The sequence below is a fragment of the Chenopodium album genome, chromosome 17 (genome assembly GCF_948465745.1).
Source record: "Chenopodium album chromosome 17, dcCheAlbu1.1, whole genome shotgun sequence".
In the NCBI taxonomy this organism is placed as follows: Eukaryota; Viridiplantae; Streptophyta; class Magnoliopsida; order Caryophyllales; family Amaranthaceae; genus Chenopodium; species Chenopodium album.
Window position 1 is genome coordinate 33745501 of NC_137850.1, and position 10191 is coordinate 33755691.

Below are 10191 nucleotides of genomic sequence, written 5' to 3' on the forward strand. Positions count from 1 at the left end.
CATTGTTAGTTGGTTTTGTTAGGAATTTATTTTTGACAAGTGTGCATTCTACAAAGCAAGGTTCTTCTTCGGCCCCTTCGCCTTTGGTTGATGACATTTCAAAGATCTCTCACACTCCTTCTCGTGGGACTATTCCATCCCACCCTTTTGTGATAGTGTCAGTTTCGAGGGGTCTAGCAGCAATGCAGTCACTATAGAGGTGTTCAAGCAGTTCATGGCTAACATTGGTACGTTTGCTTAGGTGGCTATTGATCATTTCGGCAATTTGGAGCAACGTTTTCAAACCTTGGATTCGAAGGTTGTTTATCTTTGTCAGTAGATAGTAGCTTCTAGCAACACCGCTACATCTAATGACACTACAGTCGACACGACGACACCTCTTCTGTCGACGAGGCCCCTGCTGAGTGATCTTTTCTTTCTTATCCCTCTCTCTCTTGTATTTTATTTTTCCACAGTGAGGACACTATGTTTCATTCTAGCTTGGGGGAGGGATATTTATATTTTAATGCTTTCATAGTGTAGTTTTATTGCTTCGTAGGTGTTGCATGGTTTGTACCATCTATTAGGGATGGGAGTTTACAAGTAACGAAAAAAAAAGTGTTGCTTTCTTAGTTTAGTTATGTTTTTGAATAATGCAATCTTATGCCTATCTTCCATATTTTTACTTCGAACCGTGTGCGGATTAGATTAGCCTATCTTGAGCTTCTTCTCATCATAGTTATGATTTAGAAATTTGGTCAATGTGCTTTATATGTTGATAACTGTGTAGTAATGTAGCCCGCGATTAATTGGTTTGTGGAAAGATGTTTTGCTCTTTTTGAATCTAGCTAGTCGAGATTTCTATAGACCCCAAGCCATGTGAGTTTTAGAAACCTGATTAATTGACTTTCACATTTATAACAGTCTAAATTTTTGCATGTGTGATAGTTCCTGGTGCAACTTTGATCTTGATTTTGCCTTAAGACTCATTGTAATTTGGTTGTGATGAGTGCATGATTGAAATGGTAAAGGTCTTTCTTTTTCTTAATTTAAGCCTCCATAAGTTATTTTTAAACATTTACTCCTTAATTGTTACCCATGTTGATCTTTACCTTTCCTTGAATTAGCCATATTACAAGCCTTTGGCCTCAATTGGTTACTATTCCCAAGCCTAGCTTAGGGGAGTGGTTTATCTTGTGATTTGTGATTTTTATATGGCTAAATATTTGCTTCATGATGCAATCAAGGAGATTTTGAATGTAAGTTCAAGGTTATTTCATCAAAAAAAAATGAAAAAACAATTAAATAAAGAAAGAAAAAAAAGAGAGAATGAAGGAATGAAGGAATGAAAAAGAAAGAAAAAAAATTATAAAGAAAAGAAGAAAAAAAGGTTGAAGAAAGAAGGGAAGAAGAAGAAATCAAATTACTTTGGTGTATAGTGATTTTTTTTGTTTTGGTTTTTATGGTGTATGGAGAGGCTAGATGCTAAACGAGGTTATCTTCTGCATTTGGTTGTGTTGTTATTGTGGACTATTATTACCACTCTCCCAGCTAGTTCAACTCTCACATTTCCCAAAATGTTTATCCTACCTCTCACCCTAGCCCCATTACAACCCTTATAAAGACCTTTTAATCTTCGTGCATAAGTTATGATTGAGTGAACTGAGTTTTGAGTCAAAGTTAAAGAGTATTTGTTGCATTCCGAGTCAACATGGTATAGGTTGAGTGTTTGTTATAACCCTAAGCTGGTAGGGCACCTCTCGTGCTCAACTTCAGCATATCTACAAGAAATCACCCACTGCCACGTGGCACCCACACTTGGGCACCAAGGCAGCTTGGGTGTGGGCTGCAGCTGGCCTTGGCGTGGCTGCATTAGTGCGCTGCTGCTGCCTCGGCCCAGCAAGCCACGCACACAAGTGCGGGTTGCTAGGCAAGGCCTACTGCTGTGCCAATGCTAGCACATGCAAACCAGCAAGCTACGTTGCTAGCTGGCTGCGTTGTGCTTGGCGCGCCAGCAGCAAGGTACTAGCACACCTGCCCCGCACACAAGCGCAGCAGGCCACGCACGTACATGTGGGCTGCTGCTGCCATGTACGTGGCTTGGTGCATGCTAGGTTTGTGCTCTAAGCACATTTTGCCCCTAGCACTCGGTTTGCTCGGGGCATTCCAATGCTAGGGGTATTTCAGGTAAATTGTTGACTAATTAGTGATTTTACCGTCTCATCTTTAATTAATTCGACTCGACTTACGACGCTCAGTTTCGACACTCCAAGCTCGATTTCCGACGTCTAAATATTAATTACTCGAGCGACTCATTAATTCCTTCCGAATTAATTCGTCGTGTCAGATCGTTAGTTGCTTGGGTGTGACTCGAAGGGTTCAGTCAAGATTAAGCTGTAATTAATATTACTGATCGAAAGCGGCCTCCACCTAGGCATTCCGATCACTTGACCTCACTGAATAATTAGCTTTCTAATAATTCCGAACCCTCTATCGGAATAATACACTTGTTCGAAGGACACCATTCCTATCAAAGATTCCTAGATTGTGAGTTACAGCCTTCCTTAGTCAGTCCTGCAAATCTGCCAATCAAGCGCCCAGCCATCGGGCGATGGCTTAGCCGCTTACACGAGCCCTTGAATCTGTCTAGCCCGTTAGAAATCCATCGGCCGATGGTCGTCGTCGCAGCCCACTTCACTCGACCATCAGCCACCCATCAGGCGATGGGTCTGGCGTGCGGAACCTTGGGCTATTCGACCTCCACCGACTTTGATTCTCCAAGCGACCAATCACAAGACGACTTTTGTTAGTTTTATTTCCTTATTTTATTTTATTTAGGATCAGGACTTAATATAAATACTTGAGAGGATTTTATTTTCTACTCTTATGCTTTATTTTTTTAGATTAAACGTTTCTTTAGTTTTCTTCCTCCATTGTTAAACCGTAGTTTATTGCTCTCCATTAATTCAATCTTCGAGGTATTTCATTTATTCTTTTTGTTCTTTATTTTATTAATCATGAACTCAAGTTTATTTATCTCTTTTGTTTTGTTTTGTTTATTTCAATTATGAGTGAGTACTCGTTTTCTAGGGCTAAGTAAGGGAAGCCATGTTTATACCTTGATTATTTGTGCTTTATTATTTATAAATTTATGAATTAGGCGGGTCTAAAAAATTCCAATTGATTTGTGCTTTATTATTTGATTCATATAATTGGCCAATATTTTCTCAAAAAAAAAATATATATAATTGGCCAATATCATGAGTTGATTATTTAGCTAATAAAAATTAGAATTGAAAGATCATATTTTTAGAGGCTTAATTACAATTAGCGAATTTGATTATGTTGGCGACCGAACTACATATGTTAATTCGTAAGTGTTAATTCCTGACCGTATGATTAACAAGTGCTTTAATTATTCGACCTAGTTTATTAATTAATGGTTTGTTTGCATTTCTTGGATTGGTATAAGCATGGTGGACTGAACGTATGCCCTAAATCTTTATTTATTTGAGAACAACCTTTATTTTAATTATTGTCATACTTTAGTTAATAATCATCAAATCACTCTTTGTTTATTGTAATAGTTTATATAATTGGACAAAAACTAATAGAACTTGTCTCCCTATGGGATTCGACCCGTATTTGCTAAGTCTCTGCTAACAACAGACACCTTGTACTTGCAGTATAACTTTTTATTCATCAACAGCGCCCAGCGCGACTCGGGGAGTTGCGCACACCACCTGACGCCGCGGCTCTAAAACCCTAAATCTAGATTCCTAAGCCTATAAATAGGGGTCTTTGTTCAACCCTAAAGGGCACGGAAAAATCAGAATTCTAAACCCAAGCATTATTGAATCCCTAGTCTCTCAATTTCTCTTACTATCATACTACTTTTCTCATTTATTCCTAAATAATCTTCAACCCTAATACATCTCATTGAATTCCTAGGAGGTACAAAGAAGAAAGAAAGTCCATAAACGCATTAAACAGAGATTTAGCTTAAAAGAAGAACGGTTAGTTTCCTGAGCACTTAGATAAATCACTTTTCTTTTATTGTTTAAATAAATTTAATTGATTAATTAGTGTTGTTTGATCACTTTAAAAAAACTTTTAATTAATTTATTTCACATAGTATTCTTTCATTAATCAAATATTATAATTGTATAATTACTTGTTGTTTTATCACCTAAGTCAAGGCGAATATTGTTTATTTATTGTTCTTTTCACGAATTTGAATAACAAAAGAATAACGACTTTCGCAATTTAATTCCTGCATGATTAATCCTTGTTAATAAAATCAACTAACTTAGTTTTAGGTATCACGTTGCATATATTGTTTTGTGATGAAATTGTGAAAAAAGAAGAGCTAGTAGAGGCGCACTAGGGCTAGAATAACGATTCCTCCCTAAAAGAACGTTATTTTAGTACCCTCGCTCCCGAACTCATTTCTAGTATGAGTAGACCAATTTGGGAATGGGGTAAACTTTTGATTCATGCTAAATATCCCTTGAACCCTACTTGGGAGAAAGACATGAACGAGGTTTATGAGTTTTCCTAAAATTCATTGGCGACTCCTTACTAGTTTCTTACAAAAAAAGCATGATGATAGGATCAACTCTAATTCAAAGGTCTCCCAAACAGTCAGGAATTCAGATCCTAAAAACACCCTAAAAAGTGTAAAGTCCTAGGCTTTTAAAGGGTCATGGGCATAAAGGAGAAGGATCCCCTACGATGGGCACACCCTCCTTACACCTATCGCCTACACTTTTTGAATTATCCTTTTGAAACGATCATCATAATCGTTATACAACTCATATCAATTAACCTAAATAAATAAAAACACATATAAACAACTTATAACAATACCGTATAAACAATCGGCTTAATGTCTTTTATCACGATCTTCGACTTCACCAACTTTGCCTTCACTTAGATACAATTTGAAAATAAATATATAAAATCATTGGAAAAACAACAATTATTGTACTACCCAAATAGTAAAAGCAACTTTACCACTCCCTGATTTGTACTGGTTGAACCTTCTTCTTCTTCACTATCATCCGCAGTATACGATTTAGATGGAGCTTCCACTTCTAAGTTAGGATTAAAAAGTGTATTGGTTTCTACATCATCACCACCTCTTCCCCCTCTCCCACCTCTCCTACTACTCCCACCTCTTTCACCACTCTCACCTCTACCACCTCTCTCAACTAGGGATGGCAATGCGTCCGGTCGATGGACCCGGATCCAGATCCATTTTTCGACCTTGGATCCATGTCCGACCTAAATCCATCATTTCTATAAAATGTAGACCCAAATCCAGATCCGACGGGTCCAACGGATTCGAGTCCAAAACGGATCTCGTAAAGGTAATAGCTATGAAATATGAATGACTTGCAAATTGCAATCATGTAAAACAAAGATATTAAAGGTCTAAAACAAATAAATGACTAAAGATTTTATTCAAGTTGAAAACAACCTTATTACATCACAAATGGCTTAAAGGTCTAACACAAATAAATGCAAATTACAGCATAAATTTGTACATAATCTAAATCAAACAAAAACTTATACAAAAACAAGTTCAAACAAAAACTTGTAAAGATGCATCAAAAACAATAAAATGAATTACTAGACTTGTACAAGGTAAACAACAAAGACAGAGAAGGGGCTTATTGAAAAGATGATGGCTCGCGATTGAAGAAGGTCGTCCTGCTAGTTCGATCGCGATTTGATGGAGGTTCAGCCGCCGACTTGACAAAAAGTTTGGGGTAGAGAAAGAAAGTTAGGGTTTGTATAAAAGGGGCAGAGAAAATATTTGATTATGAGAGATGTACATTGTGTTTCTTATATTGGCTGGCCGAATTGTGTTATTTAAAACTTTAGTTTTTTTAGGGATACTATAAATGGGTAAACGAATCTAGGTCCGGGTCCCAGATCCGATTTTTTCAACGGGATCCGATCCGACCCAGGTCCGTTGGGTCCAAATTTTGAAGAGCCATATCCGTGTCGGATCTAGATCCACGGATTCGGGTCAGGTCCAGATCCATTACTATCCCTACTCCCAACAGTACCACCTCTCTCAACTCTACCAACTCTTCCACCTATCCCACATGCAACAACCAACAACAAGAAGCAACATGCTCAAACAATTTCAAATTTCACAACCAATTTCAAATATATTTGTTTCAAATACATACATATAATGTTTAAAAGTTAAAAATCAAAAAAGGGAAAGGTGAATAACATTTTTGTACGCTTTTAAACATGCTCATGCTCAAACTAAGACGACAACAACTACAACCAACATGCTCATTCTTTAATTATAACAAGTAATTCTTATAACACATTATATCTCATTATATCTTAATCTAAGAAAAAAGTTCAAAAGAAAGCATAAATTAAACAATGAAGAAGCAAGGACTAAGACAACCTGTATCACTTATTACTAATTTTGGACTAAAAAACCTACATTACTTCATGCTACTACAAAATATGTCCTACAACCAGAGTATATTTTTTCAAAAACCAACTTACAGAAGCATATTAACGGTACATGTTTTGCTCTGAGCCTCTAAGGTTCATACCAAACGAAACTTCCAAAAAAGTTTAAGGTCAAACAAAGGCTCCTTATTTGTCATACCAAAATAATGATAGACAATCACACCCTTAAATGACCACACATGAACTAAACTAATGTTAAAGATGTTTTAATAGGTTCATCAACCATTTAACCCAATCCATATAGAATAAGGGGATGATGTGACTACTTCAAGTTTTGCTTAAACATCAGAAACAATAATATCAATGCCTTAATCTCAATGATGAGGCAAGCATTGCATGAAACAAGAATTTATCTCATGTAGTCATTGACCAAGTGTTATATGACTAATTTCAATTTCTTCAAACCTAAACAATGTTGTATTAAAACCTATATTACTTATTATTAGAATTCTTGTCATTTATATTTTTAATATTGTCATATTATACCTATACTACTTATTACTAATTTTGGACTAGAAAACCCTACATTACTTCATAATTTGAAAGTTAAAACTATACTTCCTCCATTCTTTATAACGTAGCCTGTATTCCTTTTTGGAAAGTTTCTTTTTACTTGACTTGTTTTCTTATTTGGAAACTTTAACACTACACTTTTACTTATTTACCCTCACCTTTTTTAACATCGTAACCCATCATATTCATATTACCTTCCTTCTTCTCTCACCTCAGTCACTCACCAAAACCCATAGATTTTGAAACCACCTTTCTTCCTCTAAGTTTCCATGGAAACATCGTACGGCACCATCATCCTTATTTTTGAAACACCGCCAAACATCAATCACCACTCTTGTCTCTCATCTTCACTGGAAAAGGCCTTGACCCTCCTCCCCGCACACATCACCTCCACCTTTGCAGCGTCACCGTCAACTATAGAAGTGCTCAAGTTTCTCCGAATTGAGGCCATGGTGGTCGAATTTGGGAGGTTATTCCAGATCTAAAACAACCATGCATAGTCAAATTCGACCTATTAACTCTCAATTATTACAAATTTGGTCAAGTATTTGATGGTGGTTGGTGGTGTGGGTATTTTCCCTTTTTTCTTGTTTGTTTACTTTTCTGATGATATGGAATGGACGGTGGTAGTTGTTGAAGGTATGCACAATTTTTGTGGTGGTTATTGGAGTGTGGGTCTTGTCTCTCTCCTCTCTACTTTGGCACTTGGCAGTGACTTGGATGGTGGTGGCTATTTTTCAAAGGTTTGGATGGTGGCTGTTGTAGCAAACCTGGCGACGTAGGTGGTTGTGGTGGTGATTTGGGTAATGGGAACGGGGTATTGGTTAGTTGGCAGAGGTAGTGGGAAAGGATATATTTGTCTTTTGACATTATTTACCACCCTTCCTTGATATGTGTGCCTAAAACTAATAGGTCATGTAAAAAAATAGAGGAAGTAATAATTTTGGACTAGAAACCCTACAGTTCTTCATAATTTGAAAATTAAATCATACATTATCACGAAACTCTAACTCTGCTAAGTTATCGAAATTTCAAGTAAAAGCAACTAAATTTGTTGTAAAAACCCGAATATTAGTACAAACTTAGGTTCCAATTGCAAAATTATCAACAACAAAAAATAACCTAAAATCATGCAATAACCTATATTACTTCGAAATTTCGAAAATGCATCTTTAACAGGATACCCTAAATTAAGTAAGAATTGCAAATTAACTTCATATTTGCTAGTAAATAACCAAGTCACATGCAATTCTAACAATAATTACATAGATTAAGCAATCAAAGACTCACCTCGACACTTCATTTTCATCGGTCAATTGCTCACGAAATTCTCTCAATTAATCTTTCCTCAAACAAATTTTGATCAAGAATCTCCTTCCCCGACAATCTACGCGCATAAATAATTGGTCTCCTTGATTGTTTGACCTTCTTGGGACTTCAATTGTCCAACAAGCTGTAGAGAAGAGATGAGAATATGAACAGCCTCAAGAGAGAGAAGAGAAGAAAGGAAAAGCGGGAAATGAAGAAGCAACGCGACGGGATCTAAAAGTAAAACGGGGATATCATAATATATACGTATATCACAGTACCAATACATACTACTTAATTTCAAGGCCATGCGAAAATACCAATGTACCCTTGTGCTAGGAAATTTTACCTCAGCAATTTGCTGGGCTAAGACCGGCTCTGAGTTTTCCTGTTATTATTGGTGCGAGTTTGCCTTGATTTTTTTTTTTTAGTTTGTCCTACCCGGTTCATCGGAACTTAGTTCCAACTACAACCGGATCCGAACTGGGTTAGTTGCACACCTGGCTTATAGTGGGCAATTCTCCCAACAAGAGTTTTGGGCATTCGGTGAGACTCAAACTCGAGACCTCCCTTAAGCGACATCAAACTGCTTACCACTTGAGCTAAATCTTGTTGGTTGTTTGCCTTGAATCGATTGCAACAAATTGTTGCGCGTTTGTACTTTGTAATATACACCTTACACCCTGCCTTAGGGTGCTAATCGGGTGAGGCAAGCCTGAACTATGGTCATCTTGGTTCGTATTTGTTTAAGTTTGTTCGAACTCTAACCAAGCTCAAAACTATATGAATCAAGCTTTTTTCGAGCCGAGATTTAACCAAGCGTTAACCGAGCCGAACTCAGATTGTTCATGAACAACCTTGATTTATTATTTTTCTTAGTTTACTTTCTTTATTCTGCGACAAGTTTATTTGTTTTTTTATCATAATGAAAATACTGATTTATTATTGTGTACTATCTATTATAAATATATTTATGTTTGTATACATGATTTTTTTTATACAGAAACACATAATTGAGATTGTTCACAAATTTTTCGTCCAAAGCTTGGCATAGCTCAACTTGACTCGTTAAGGTATCGAGCCAAACTCAAACCCGATCCGAGCCACCACCAATCGATCTTTGACCGAACCGAGCTCAAATTGTTCATGAACAGGCTCGGCTCATTATCACCCCTATTCGTAGTTCTGTTCCTTTTTGTTTACTCTACTTTTCTCTTAAATTTGGCACTTTAAGTTTGTTAAGTATTTTAATTACAAAGAACATTTTTATGTTCAACCATTATTAAAAATGGTTGCAACATACTATAAAAATGGTTGCAACATATTATACTCTATACTATATGTAACAATTTTTTTTTCCATTTTAGGTTTCATATTTTTCTATCTTTTAGTTCATCACATCCATTAGTAAGTCTTGAACAAGGCAGGTGTACGTTACTTTTATTATAAGACGGTCATTTTTGGGGTAATTTAACTATTTTTATGTTAACTTTAACTTCTTAAAGGGTAACTTTTAATTTGTCATTGATTTGAATTGGATTTTAATTAATGTGTAATTTATTTTATAGATTCATGATTACATACTACTCCCTTCGTTCCCTTGTGTTTTTTACGTTTGGAATCTTGTGTGGTTATTAAGAAATTGTATAAATTAGAGGTATATTGGAATGTTTCAATGATTGAAAGTACAATTTTATTGAAAAAAATAATATTGTGCATGTGGGGTGAACAAAGTAGAGGAGAGAGGAGAGAAAAAGTAAAAATAAGTATTGAAAAACCATTAAAATAGTATAAAAAGTACAATAGCACATGGGAAAGTAAGGACTTTTGAGTATTGAAACTGTAAAACAAGGATAATTTTGTCCAAAATTTATGACTTAAAAG